This window comes from Prosopis cineraria, unplaced genomic scaffold, assembly GCF_029017545.1.
Source record: "Prosopis cineraria cultivar Desert tree isolate PC_DT_omini unplaced genomic scaffold, ASM2901754v1 PC6, whole genome shotgun sequence".
Taxonomy (NCBI): Eukaryota; Viridiplantae; Streptophyta; class Magnoliopsida; order Fabales; family Fabaceae; genus Prosopis; species Prosopis cineraria.
Window position 1 is genome coordinate 5,226,320 of NW_026555337.1, and position 15,729 is coordinate 5,242,048.

A 15,729-nucleotide genomic window follows, 5' to 3' on the forward strand; every position below is an offset into this window, starting at 1 on the left:
TTTAATTACGGTATCCTATATTCTTCTAGATGACTTTGATCTTTGATTTGATCAAAAGCATATTTAATGGCCAAAAATATAAGCCAGTCATAACAACACAAATTAGTATTTAAGTTTGTGTTGAGAGAAGTGTATAAAATTTAAATATACCTCGTCTGTTTAAAAATATAATATAATTAGCAATATTGTTGACGGGGATCAAAGTCCTCACAAGAAATTAACTTTAGAGTTATCATGTTTTTAGTGAATTAGCAATATTAAGATATTTAGAGAATAGTAACTGGAGGACAGGCGAAAGAGAATGGAAAATGAGATGAGTGGGTGCCTGTAGTCCCGTATTTGTTTTGTAGTCAGCGTGGTCCCACTCCCACCATCGTTCACAAGTATCTTATCTTGTGGCTTCCTGTCCGTCGTTCAAAACGTGTAACTATAACGCAGGAAACACAGCCAAAAGCTGATGGCTTGCCTCGATCGGCAGCTCAGTGAAGTTAAATTGATGGTTGGCACACTAACATAAAATATCCCCTTACTTAATAATTATTTTATAAATTATTTAATAATTTTTAACTATTAAGTAATGAGACTCCATATATTTATTTGATAGTCTTTAACCGTTAAATATTTTAGAGATTACTTGACGGTTATTTCAAAATAATCGTCAAACAATCACTTAAACATTACCGTATACTGTAGCAATATACTTGACAAATAACCTCAAGTATTTAATAATATTTGACGATTATTTTGTAACAACCATCAAATATGTGTTTCGCAAATTTTGTGTGCCAAATACTTGATGATTATTTCATACTTGACGGTTATTTTGAAATAACCGTCAAGTAAACTTATACTTGACGTTTTTTTTTTAAATAACCGTCAAGTATTTATGATATATTTTTTAAAAAGTAAAAAGCAGCCCCTTGTAAATACAAAGCAATCAAATATATATACTAACCAGCCAATAATAAAAAATAATTAAATCATTATTTATATTTAAATTACAATCCAAATATCTTTAATTTATCTTATACCTACCTATACTCTAAACCTGATGCGATAAAAAAAATCTATAACTTTACCTACTTTACAAGTTAAAATTTTAAAATTAATTGGCCTCAGACATAAAATTGACCAAAAAAATAAATGTGTATGCCAAAACTAATTGGGCCTAACCATTACTGCTATCCACATGTTAAACACGGCCTGAGCTACCTTTTCAAAGGTTTCCTCTATATGTGCAACTGCATATCGAACACAGTAGGTATTCTTGAAGTACTGTATGTAAAGAGTTACAATAAATTCAAGTTAATAACTATATAACAAAAGTTATTAAAATTTATAATTTAAATATCATTAAATTTAATATATACCTTGTTAGGTAATGTGGTAGGGGCATGGGTAATAACATTCTTCAAGAATCTCATCAAGCAATAACCACAGTCATTGCTTTGATTTGGCTGGAGTGGACATTATGAAAAAAAATCACATATCAATAAAATAATAGTTAAAAGGCCACAATTTGTTAATTAAAAACTCAGTCTATTAAGTTTACCTTAACTGTGACCCATGTCTCACAAGATTCCAATGCCCTTAAGCTAAGGGACAAGGTCTTGTTGGTTGCAGTACAATACAAGACCACAGCTTTAAGAAGGAAATAAATAAAAAATGTCAAAAATTCAATATATATATATATTAAAATAACAATTGATAAAAATTCAACTTACTTATTAAAAAGTTCTACCATATCTGGCCTGTTGCTTGGTTCTTCATTAAGAGGATTGAGATAGCAAATTTTTGAAGCAACAGGGTTAACCACAATAAGTATCCAGTACCCTCTAATAAGAAATAACAAGTGTTATCAAACAAGTAAATTGTTATCATCTAGAACTTCATGTTATTTCATCACATTTTTCTTAAATTATAATCCATTTTGGTTCAATTGTATATGTTTTTATTATCCAAATTAGGAAAATGTGCATTTTATTTTCGGCTTGTGTTCTTGGCTTTAATTTGATATTTTTAGCCTAATTTCATGTTATTTTGATTGAAGTTTTGATTAGCAGTATTTCTGAAGCTTCGTGGATGTTTTTGGAAGGCTTTTGGATGAAGAAATCAAGAGCAAAATGAATGATTTTCGTTAGCTGTAAAAACAGTGCAAAACTGCCAAAGTCGTCCCAAAGTTGTGACTTTCGTTCGCGACTTTTGCCGCTGTCAGAAAAACACTGTGTTTTATTTATCAAAAATTAGTTGGCTAGGATACATATAAGTTGAGAGCTCGACCCAGAATGTATTATTCAAACTTTTAGACACTTTTGGAGCTTGATTGTGCTAGGGTTTGGGCATTAGAAGAGTTAGGATCAAGTGATTGAAGCTTTGAAAACATTTGGAGTTCATTTTCTTCGGTTTTTCTATTCCTCTTCCCTTTTCTCTCTTGTAATCTGAAATGGGTCCACTTATTTTGTATATTTGTAGCTTATGGATGATTATGAGTAGCTAAACCCTTTGTTCTAGGATTATTTGGAACCCTTGTATGGATTAACACTATATTTCTCGTCTCTTTTTATGATTGATGATATATATGTGTTTATTTTACTCTTTCCTTAATGCTTCTACATGATTGGCCACCATTTAGATGTTGGGTTCACTTAATTGATGCTTGAAAGAGCTAGGTTGAATGTAGAACTTGAATAATATTGTGCCAGAACTTGATATTTGCATGTTGAATGGATGGTTTTGCTAGTAAGATAGAGATATACTTACTAGCCTTGTATAGCCACATTAGGGTTGGTGTTTAAAATTGAGTTTTATTAATTGTAACAAGAGATTGGGCAATTAATTTAACTAAACACTTGTTCATAACTCGAGAGAGCTTGTCCAAGTATTTTTAAAACTCTAGGTTAGCACTTATTTTCATTAAAAGCATTTATGAAAAAAGGTAATTTTGGTGTTATGAAATGCAAGGGGGACAAATAATTCTAGGTCTCAATTTGTGTTGGAAGTTTGTGAATCACTCACTTTCTTAATTTTCTAGTGTTAGTTTCATTTACAAAATCATTTTCACCTAACTTTGCGTAGCTCAACTTGATCGAATTTACTTAGTCTTTTGCTTGATCATTGTTTTTGAATAAATCCTCAAGGGAACGATACTTTACTTTCATTATATTACTTGCTACGATCCGTGCACTTGTGGTGAGCAACATGAATATAAAAAATATTTACTTGTACCAAAAGTAGCTAGAAAGTAGCTTACCTTTGGCAGTAAGGAGCAAGAGATAAAGTATCATTGCTTGCTCCCCTATCCTTAAATTGATTTGAAAGCTGCCTCACTTGATCTTCAAGAGCTTCTTTTGTAATTTCATTATATTATAGGCAAAAGCAAATTTTCAACAAATTTATATAATGCCCAACAGTAAATTAATTTTCATATAATCTTAAATTTAATTTCATAACTAACAAAGAACTGAAAACCAAAGCCTATATACATTCAATCGCAAATCATAGTTCTAATGAATAAAAAATTCATATTTCAATTGCTAATTTTAATCAACTCCCTAATTACAATCAACTGACAACAATATCACAAGGAAGAAGGATAGACCAACTTACTTAAGAGAGGCAGAGCACGGGGATGAAGAAGAAGAGCAGGGGAAGGAGGAAAGAAGACAACTCATGTTTTGTATTGATGAAAAGCAAGTAGGAAAATTTGAAGTCAGATTTACCCTAAATACTAAACCCAAAAATGAATTAGACAGATGAAGGAGAAATTAAACTTACATATGAAAGATGGAGAACGAACCCAAAATGGCCGAAATGAAGACTTGGATGAACGAACAACTCAGGAACCCCAAAAAATGGAACCCACGAGCAAAACCCAAGAAGAATCGAGTCTAAATCTATGTTTTTAGGCAGTTTCAATGACGAAAAATGATTTTTGAGCACTCTAGGCATGTTTTTAAAAACGTTCGAGTTGCAGAAATGTAAAAGTGAAAGGTTCTGGAGCGTAAATTTAAAAGGCAATACTTGACCATTATTTCATAACAACCATTAAGTATTCCTTACTTGACGCTTGTTATTAAATAACTGTCAAATAAGATGTAGACATACTTGACGGTTATTAATAAACAAGCATTAAGTAATTAATTTTTTTTATTTTTCCTTTTAAACTATATATTTAACCCTTTTTTACAAATAACCGTCAAAAAGAAAATACTTGATGATTATTTCATAATAACTATCAAGTATTCATTACTTGACGCTTGTTATTAAATAACTGTCAAATAAAATACAGACATACTTGATGGTTATTAATAAATAAGCGTCAAGTAATTATTTTTTTTATTTTTTCTTTTGAACCATATATTTGACGCAAAATATATTTGATGATTATGCCAAGACATACTCCAAAATATACTTGACGGTTATTAGCAAATAAGCATCAAATATTTTATAAAAAAAATTAAATCTGGGATGTAGATATATTTGATGATTATGGCAATATAACCGTCAAATATATACTAAATACTTGACGTTTGTCTTGAAACAACCGTTAAATATTTAGTACCTTTTTTATTTATTATTTTATATTTACAATTATCAAATATAAAGCGTCATATTTAACTTATTCTATTGTAGTGGTAGCTTTGATTTGTTGGTCATGTTGTTGGTACCTTTGATTTGGAATTGGATTGATTTAGCTATACAAAAGCCAGTAGCCAGCCGTCTGTCAATGCACGTTCCTCACGCTAATAATGCTATAGTAAAATACTCTAACCTCTCCTTTATTTTATTTTAATTAGAGATATATGTTCTTTTATTTTTAAAATTTATACGACCTTTTCAAGTATGAATAGCTGCAAAGTACAAACATTTCTTTATTTTTAAAATTTTATTTTCATCCATTCAAATGTTAATTATCCATTAAATTATATATGTTGGACCAAAATACTCTCTCTTTAAATATAAATATTATCTAAAAATTATTTAAATTACTTAAAAACATTAATGCTTATATTTTTTTACTTTTTAATTAATATTTTAATTTTTTTTATTTAGTAAACATGTTCATTTATTATTTTGTAAAATTATAAATACATTAATTGGTTGAAATTTAAAACAATATTTCAAACACGCTAAAATATTTTAATGGAATATGAATTTTTGGGCCAAAATAAAATAAAAATTTAATATAATAAATTACTTAATATAAAATGTTTATTTTTTAATTTCATTAATTTTAACAAAAAATTAAATTATTTATTTAAACATCCACATGCTTAATTATTTAAAATTTTTAAAATTGGGAGAGAGAATAGGCAATTAGATTATAAGAAAAAATTAACAATTTTAAAATTTTAACATAATTATAAATAAAAAATTAAGTATTTTAAAATATTTAATAAAATATTTTTGATAGTATCAAAATTTGGATTAAAATATAGATTTTTAAAACAGAAAAGAAGTCTATATAATTTTAATAAAACAGAATGGAGATAAGTAGTATATTTTACTTTTAATACTATTCACATGCAAATCCCTATCCATCAATTTCTCTCTCCTTCGGCGCACACTATTAATGCGCATTTCCACAACTAATTAAACCAAGGCCAGAGGGGCAATGATGTAATCGAAGTTTTGTTTTTCCCAGCTGGGCAGTTAGTATGGCTTAAGAAGTATTATTGATACAGAGCAGGCTTCATCCATCAAACAAAATCTCCTGCCACTGCACACGTACAGTCCGCAAAATTTGGATTCATGGAGTTACCAGGTCATCTTTCTACCAGTTTAGAGTCTTGGCATTAGTATTAAGACAAATACTCCTTTCTATTATGTCTCACGTTGAAAAGATTTGAGAATGATTCTGACTGTATGAGTGAATGCATTGTACACTCTAATGAATTAGTTTTTGAATGTAGAGAATTGCTCCATGACAAAGTGATATTAAGACCAAAATCAAGCTTGCCCAAATGGTGGACTCCTCTGGTGGACCACCCATGATGGAGGCATTATAAATTAGTGGGGGGAGTTGTTACATCTCGCATCAGAAGAACTTAGAGAGGGTCCTGATTATATAAGCGGATACACTGCACATTTCAATGAACTAGTTTTTTTTTTTTTTTGGAGAGAGCTTTGAATATATATAAGGCAAGTTTTGTACAATCTAAAGTTTTAATATATAACACGCTTTTCTAAATTATAAAAACAATTAACACTTTTGTTGATCTAAAATGCTCCTAGGAGCATGTCAAAATTACTTGGCACATCTTACTTCACAAATAATTAATGATTGATAACATTAAAGAGGATTTGGATTCAATGGGTGTCTTAAGTATGTCCATTCAATGAATATATCATGTAACATATAATAATAATGATTTGATTTAATCCAATACAGGTTGTCAATAATTTTATCATAAAATATTAAAAAAATGTCAAATTTTAAATTATTCAATGTCCTATATTTTCAAAAACAAATATAAAAATTATGCAATATCTTATATTTTAAATCAAGTAAGATTTCTAAAAAATATCTATTATTATGGTTTGGAGGATAAGAGGAATTTCTCCCATCATCCACTACCTAATTCATTTTTTTCCGTTTATGTTGGGAATATAAGTTTAGTTAGTTTGTGAATTTTAATTGTTTTAAAAAGAACATAGGATAGACGTAGATTTACCGTTTTTTTAAAATGGGTGATCAATTAGGCCAAAAAGAGGGTGATAAAAAAAAAGTGTGTTCAGTATTCTGTTTTTTTTTTAAAAAAAAAAAGCAGATGTTTCTTTTCCACCTCAAATACATAGTGGATCGTATCGTGTCATCCTCTTCCCTTAAAAAATCTACAATTATTAACTTGTTTTGATAATCAAAATGTCTATTCTCCCCCGTTCAAAAAACTTTGAATAATTAAATATAAACATATTTAAAAAAATAATTTAAAATATTTATTTTAAATTAATGGATTTAAAAAATAAATATAAATTATATTGACTAATTTATGTTTTATTATATTAAATTTTTATATCTATATGTTTGAAGTATTATTTTTATCAATTTATACATTTAATTTTTTTCAAAAAGAACAAAAGGATAGCCATAAATTTAACATTTTTAAAATGGGCGATCAACCAGATAAGGATAGCCCCCCATGATTCAAAATGTTTGTTAAATTTATTTATATGTTAAAATTAATTTTGACCCCTATATAATACAATTTTACATTTTGGCCCTTCTTGATTGGGTTCAGGAATCAGGATCTGCCCCTGTCCCTATGATCAACAAAAACATAGTTATAGGGTATTCCCTATTCTTTTTTTTTTTTTTTTTAAAGCGTATTTTTATTTTTGGCCGCGAACATAGCACGTATCATGCCCGGCCTGCCTTTCCCCCTCATTTAATGCTGAACTCCAAAGGATAAATCATCAGTAATCACCCCATTATAGGATATACTCTCCTTTAAAAATATAAAATATTTTTAATTAAATTTTATTTTTTAATAAAATAATTATTTACTTTTAAATTAATACTGTCGTTTAATATTTACTCCTATATAATAAAATATTTTAATCTAAAATAAATATAAAGTAATTATTTAATAGAGACATTTTAAAAAAAATACAATGATTACATTTAAAAAATAAAAATACCTTATATTTTTTAATATCAAACTCTTCAAAAAATATTTTATATTTTAAACAGATAGAGTAGTGAAATTTACTTAATGTTGGATTAGTAAAAGTACTTAACTCTTACCAGTCAACAATCAGTACTACGAAAACAATTATTTACAACACCTTTTAATATTGGTTATAGAAAAAATCATTGTAAAAAAAAAAAAAGAGGCGGTGACATGATGGTAATTAAAAGAAATTAATTAATGTCAGTTATGATCACCCTTAAATTTTCCAGAGGCATGCAATTCTAATTGCCGAATTGAACTCACCAAAACCATCTGCACGTTACTGGCTATGGATGATATCTTCGACTCTTATGGCACTGAAGCCATTAGAAGGTTGATCTGCTCGTCCAGTAATTTTTGGTTATCACTTAAAAAAAATCAACTTGTGATTCAGACTTGATCATATTGTTAACATATATGCTTGTTTACAGGTGGGATCTGGACGTACGTGATGGAAGGGCTCTGCCTGAGTATATGATGATATGCTATATGGCATTGTATAACACTACCAGTGAAATTGCCGATGCTGCAAGAGAGAAAATCATCCTCTTGAGGAAGACGAAGCGAGAAAATACATAAGAGAGCGTATAGTGAAGCTGTGGTGGGAACTAAATAGCAGCAATGGCAATGAAGTCTCTACCTTGGTCAATCGTGAAGGCTTCGCTTAACGTAGCAAGAACCGCGCAGGTGGATTTATGGGCATGGAGATAACAAAATCGTGTATAGCGTGGATGATTACGTACAAGCTTTGCTCTTCCAACCATTCTCAAACTACTAGTCCTACATAAATCCTTAATTAATAGAAGAGAGTGTGTGTGTAGATCCTCTGTAATTGTAAGATTGTTCCACATTCATCGGTAATAAATGTGGTTTGTACAGGGAAAGCTTTTAAAAATATAAGTTATTTTTAATTGAATTTCACTTTTTAATAAAGTAGTTACTTACTTTCAAATTAATTATGTATTTTTATATTTATTCCTATTAATTAAACATTTTACAATAAGTATAAAGTTATTTATCAATAGAGATATTTTTAAAAAAAGACAATAATTACTTCTCAAAAAATTAAAAATGCCTTACATTTTTAAATATCTAACTCTTCAAAAAATACCATATATTTTTGAACGGAGGGAATATACTTTACCTTATATATTTATTTAGATTGTTTTCAATTAAATCAAAATACGTGAATCTTTTATAAATTATTTATTTAATAATAAATTCTTGTTATTAATTTTATTAATATATTAAGATTCACTTATTATGATTTCATTGAATATAAATATACTAAAAATATAAAATTAAGTATATAAATCTCATCTTATTATACATTCAACCTTGCCGTTGTGATATTGTAATATTGTATAGCATTTCCTTTGTTGATTGTACTTATTTTTGTTGCATTTATTCATGTATGCCGTTAAGTTGGATTACTTTTTTTTTAAACCACAAAGTTATTATTATAATAATAAATGAATATTATAAAATTATTATTTTAATATTTAATAAATAAATATCAATCTGTTAAAATTTGACCCTTATGAAAAAATAATATAAGCATGAGACCCTCCAACAAATGCACTAATTGGTTGACAGCCTTTAGTAATAATTTTAATGTATTTATTTTTGATATAGTGCCTCTTGATTGTAGAAATTTTTTATACACTGATATGACTCATCATGTTGGTTAGCACGATCTTTCTGTAGCCTCCCATTCAAAAAAAAGTATGAGACCATAATAAACCAATAAAACTATTGGTAAAAAATAATAAATTAATAAAACTATTGGTTAGCATGATGATTTGTATCACTAGTCAAGTGATGGTATTACAAAGAGAGCGTTTGGTTTGTATCACTAGTCAAGTGATGGTATTACAAAGAGAGCGTTTGGTTTGAGTGCTGATCACTTGATAAGCACTTGAATCACTCAGATTTTTAAAAATTTTGGACATTTTAGATTTTAAAAATTTATATTTATATTTATATTTTATATTTATTGTAAAAAATTATAAATTTTTAATGAATTTAATTTATCATTAATCTAAACAATACATATTTAATGTGGATAATCTAATTTAATATTAATTTTTTATAATTTTTATAAATTAACTATCCAATGTATTATGGACTTTTTAAATTCAATAATAAATTTTTTTAGAATTTTTATAATTTTTTATTTAATAGATATAATATTAAAAAATAAAAATAAAGATAATCTTAAAACTAACACTTTAAAAATTAAGAAAAAGTTGTAACTTTAAAATTTTAAATTCAGATGGTTCAAAATACACTTCGATAGTTAATTTATAAAAATTATAAAAAAGATTAATATTAAACTGACTAATTTATAATAATTATAAAAAATTTTAAAATTAAATTAAACCACCTAGATTGAATATGTATTATTTAAATTAATATTAAGATAGATTTATTAAAATTTTATAATATTTTTATAATAAATGTAAACTAAAAATAAAATCTTAAAATCTGACAGTCTAGATAACCCATTATGTGATCAGCATCAAAATCGGACTTACAGAGAGAAAAGGTGATGTGAAGCAAAAATTGGATCCCGCAAGATTTTATCAATATAAAACATTATTGTTGGCCATTGGTGTATCGCAGGGTAAGAAATTTGGCTTTTATGCATGTTCCTTCTTCAAAACATGACCACCGTTCCGTACAAAAAAACTAAATAAATAGCGCCGCTCATCATGATAGTGAAACTCAAACAATTAAAAACTGTTCTTTTTTTTAATTATCAAGAACACCCTTCATTGGTAGGTTGCTAACCGAGAATCCATCTCTGTCACACATGATTTGTGGTAAAAAATGTCTACCTCAATTGTTCAACAACATCACAAACATCCAAAGTTTTTGATTTAATCATCCCAAGTCCAAACCCTTGGACATCAGCTAAATGGAGCATGTCCTTAATTAAGTCTTTGTATGATGTTAACTCTGCCAAAGCAATTTTAGATACTCCAATTTCTTTCTCTAAAAACTTCAATAAGATAATGTAGGGTAAATGTCCTTATTCTATTTATTAGGGATACTCTTGGCTAACTCAAGATATCAAGGTTAGTTCTCATGCTAATGAATATTATTGAAATTTTTTTTGGAAACTAAATTTACCTTCCAAAACTCTTCTGTTTATTTGGAAGTTAATCCATAAGGCAATCCCTATTGGTGACATTCTTTATAATCATCATTTATAGACAAATATTCTTTATAGCTTTGAATGTGATTGTCCTAAAACTTTAAATCACATCTTCTATGACGGTCCTTTTTCTAAAGCTGTTTGATTTTGGGTTTTATCTATCCACTCATCAGCTATATTAGAATATAGTTTGATAAACTAGATTCTAAGGGTCTCTAAGACCTTTTTTATTAAGCAAGACTTGGACACCTTAGAGAGTATCTTCACTTTGTTTCATCTTATTTGGTTCAAAAAAATTTGCTCACTCACAATGAAGCCAAGTGTTCTGTTTGACAAGTTATCAGGTAATTTAATGAAAGTTGTAATTTCCTCAAAAGTGCATGCAACTGGGATTCTAAACATAGAAGCATGACTCCTACCATGATCTATATGAAACTCTTTTATTTGAACGAGTCTTTAATCAACCCAAGAACTGAATCCTCATTGCTTATATAGGGAATAAAGATCTGGAAATTCAGAAGAAAAAGGACATCTTACTATCAATGTAATATCCTCTTCAATGAAAAGAAATTTAGAGCCTGATATTTGAAAAATGTGTTTCCATACCATAAGATCAATTTATGGAATCATGTCTTAGAAGCTTATTAATCTGGATCAAAAACTTCAACCAATCACTTAGGAGACTAGGAGATCAACATTGTACTTTTAAAATTTGCTTCAACAAAGGACTTAATCTGGGAATCCAAAACATTGTACAAGATATCAATTTCCCCTTGAGGTTTTTTTAACTGCTGTGTTTTTGAGAAGACCAATCATAATCACACATGTCACAATACTCCTCTTTTCTCCTTCCTTATTTTTCCTCTTATTACTTTGTCCTTTTGACTTTGTTTTCTCTTTTTTATGTAAATATAAGTTGATTCTTTTATCCAAAAAAACTGTTTTTTTAAAGGATGGGATTCAAAAAATTTTACTTATAAAATTATTTCTATGACAAAATGACCATTTATAAGATCACATTTATTTTAAATTCTATATCTATTAAAACAATAATTTATTAAAATATAAAAATGAAATTATATTAAATCTAAATTGTTCAGTTTTGATATGGACATACAAGATTGGTGTTCAATGGTAATGAGCAATGAAACTAATTTTGAAGAAACCAGACAAAGAAGTGAACAAACGAACGATATATATATGAACACAGCGAAGGTTGGAAAGGACAACCCGATCGCGAAATCTCGATTGTTCATGCTGTAGATGATGGTCTGAGTTTTAATTTTATTTTAGTCACATTTATTGCTTCGCATATTGTCCCAACAAATTAAATTTTCTGGTTTTGCTACGAATCAATCGTTGTCCCCTCATATAATTAAGAGTAGTTTGTATGACGAAGATATTGCTGGAGAGTGGATCTAGGATCGACAAATTAAGCTTTGACAGAGAGGGATTCAATTCACGATAGGAGAGTTATCTCCAACGAACATATATATAAGTCACCATTCAAGGAATTTATATTACAATTAATCTATCAAACATAAAAAAAGTCCCGTGTCTCATAATGTTCGATCTATTACTCAAATCTACTTTTCATGTGTACAAAAACCAGCCCCATCAGAATTCCGTGCCCCCCCCCCTGAATATATAAATGATTAGGTAATCATAGGTCACTTATAAAATAACAAAAACCAAAAATGCAAAAAAGATGATTGCGTGTCTATTTATTCCCAGGCATTTATCTGCCTCCAAGCTTAATGGGTTCGATAATTAATGATCGAACCTAATTACTAGACGTGTCATCTAGGGCTCCATGTCCATCTCCGTATTGGTAGGTGATATGGGAAATTCTTGCCAGGTTAATTGTAGTCTCCACGAAAGCTTTATGAAATAATTCAGACCCCATTCCTCTTTCTTTGTTCATCTTCTTCCAAGCCTTATCCACCAGACTCCGTAGGTATTTGTATACCTTCTCCTCAGGGGCCCCACTTTGATGCATGTAACATAGTATCGAACTTGCTGCCTCACCTCTCTCTAACTCCGCCTGCAAAACCATCATTAGTTAAGACCCTAATTAAAAAAATACAATGAACTCATAATCTGTGCTCGAATGAAATTAATGTCTGACTGCATAGGAATATTCAGATTGACAGAGGATAGGTCACCTTGGATGTGCCCAAGTCGTTGCACAGTCGAAAGATAATGGAAGGGCAACACAAGAGGTCATGGCGGGTGTCCAAGGATTGAAGTGACTCCTTTGAGAAATTGTGATTGAGAAAGAAATAGGCATGCATGGGGATTAATACTCCTGAAACTGACAGCCACGCGTTTCTAAAGTAGTCATCTAATGAGGGTAGGTGTTTGTCATGGGACCATCTGGCTTCTATCAGGAATGCTTTCAACATGTCTACCCACTTTAATAATTAAGAAAATACACGTTTAGTGCCAAACTGAAATAGTACTCAACATGTGATATGTTCATATCAATGAACTGTCGTACCATTGTCAGAGAGTACTCACTGCTTTGGTGAGGTAGGGCTGGATATTTTGTCTATGCTCTTTCAGAGCTTCATAAGTCATCTCGTTGATGGTGTTGTATAGAGCAAGGAAACACACCTTCATGTACTCTGGGAGAATGTGTATTGCATTGAATATCCCACCTGAAACACCAGAAAATGTATTCATCAAATATTGTACGCACTTAGATGATATATATGTGTGTGTGTATGCCTTTCAACAACAATCATATGTGTAACAAAATTTAATTAATTAGGTATAGGAGAAATAAAAAAACAAACCTTTCAACAGTGGCGGTAAAAATCTCAAGTTCATCCAAAGTGCCATAGACATCATAGATATCGTCAATTGTGGTAATGAGACAAGTGACTTTGGTTAAATCTTTGCGAAGCTCACAGTATTGAGGTTCGGACGCCATCCCGACGGCCCAAAAGAAGCACTCCATTAGCCTGTCCCTGCTAAAGCTCAACTGTGATGCCAGTCCCATCGCCTTCCACCACCTATAGTAATAAACACAAGCAAGAAGCCAATTTTCTCTTTTGAGCCTTTTACAATTTGATTGGCACTAATAAAATGTATATGGGGAAATGAATCATCATATATGAATATGATGAATTGACTAGCCTTGACATTTCTTGGAGATCCCTTTGAAGTGATGACTGCACTATGTTAAAATCCAGTCTGGCAGCTTCGAGAAGCATCTTATTGGCGTCTTTTATTTTTTCGTACACTTCTATGTACCATCTAGCTTCTTACGTTCATGTTCTGTGATGCACTGAAGGTCCAGTGTGTGGCCGATCGCCTGTCCCAACAGATGATCATTGCTTAGATGTTCCTTCATGTCTCTGAGATGAATGGCAGCGAAGGCCCTGGCCTCCTCCAGAATGTCTTCTCCTTCGTATTCCAGAAATGTTGCCTCGTACAGACTCAACATCCCTCTGCCATCTTTGCCGAGGCATGCCTTGAAATTACCATTTTGGTCCTTGAAACTCTCAAATATATCTGCGTTGTTTGATTTACACGAGATGTAATTATAAAAATCCCACAAGGAGAGCCATATAGATAAACAATAACGTCAACAATAGATGGACAGGTACCTGGGGAGACATGATAGCCATGATCTCTGAGGAGTCTGAAGGTTAAAGCAGCTTTGTGCAGGCTTATGCACTGTTTTGTCTGACTACGTTTTTCCAAAGAGATGAAACTATCAAGAGCATCTTTTATCTCGTTGTCGAAGTGATAACCAAGGCCTAAGCGTTGGATGTCGTCAATGAGCTCAAGTTTGGCCAGTCGCTGGGCATTTTCATTCATGATCATCCCCCTCACGTCGTCGAGCAGCTTCCTTTCCCTGTTCTGGTGCTTTTCATCCTATAACAACGAGTATTGTGAATTCTTTGTGATAATATAATCGAAGATCATGAAGAATGTTCTCAGTTGTGAATTCCTGAAGCAAGGAAGGAGTAGTGTAATGGAGAGGGAAAAAGTGAATATTGAAATATATTACCGCAAAACCATTATTGAGAAGTCATCAGTCTAGAGGGTAGGTTGGTAATTGGTGGAGTTCCTTAGAGACGAGGGAGGGAGGGAAAGGGTTTGTTGGCTGGCCATACATTGAAGCCTTCGAAAGGAAAGAGGGCCTCCTTGTTGGTTGCTCTGTTTCCTAAAACCTGGTGAGAGGAAGCAGGAATTGGGCAAGATTAACGTACTCGCTAGGGCCATAGTTCTTTTTTGCTGGTGAATAATAATGCTATACTTTGAATTGCGACTGTTAATTGCTAGCTTGAGTCCCTTAACTAGCTAGGAAGGGCTTGTTATATACCCACTCTCCCGATTCTGTAGTATATTGGATGACTCTTCATTGAACTCAAATAATAGTAATTAGTATCACATTTTATAGGCACGTACCCTGTATTGTACATGATGATGCAGTTTCTAGTCTTTCTTTAATTTGGTGCTAGGGGTACGTGTAGAGCTGAACTGGAGAGATGATGTCATAGAGGGGGTGTGCCATCCCTAAACGGAAAGCACATATTAGTTCATTAAATATGGTCCCAAAACTTGAGCGGATGAAACTTGCATCCGTATTGTGGTGAGCACCCCGTCCTTATCAAGCGTGATTCACATTAAAATGAACTGTTTATTGAAATTAATTTTTAAATAATTTTAATATTGTATTTATTAATGTAAAAATTGTAAGAAAATTTAATATTAAAGCTGAATTTTCTTTTTTGCCTATCAAGAAATGAACATTATGGTACTCTCATTACCTCTAACTAGACCTAACCCATCCAAATTTAAATCTTTTTATTTTTATTTTGTATTTATTAAAATAAAAAATATTAAAAAATATATAATAAATATGTTCATCACCAATCTGAT

General features: G+C 30.5%; 1 pseudogene; it reads right to left on the bottom strand.

Annotated features, from left to right (window-relative positions):
* Nucleotides 1-12,571: 12,571 nt before the first annotated feature.
* Nucleotides 12,572-15,069, bottom strand: LOC129313231 (tricyclene synthase TPS4, chloroplastic-like; annotated as a pseudogene).
* Between the last annotated feature and the right edge of the window lie 660 nt (nt 15,070-15,729).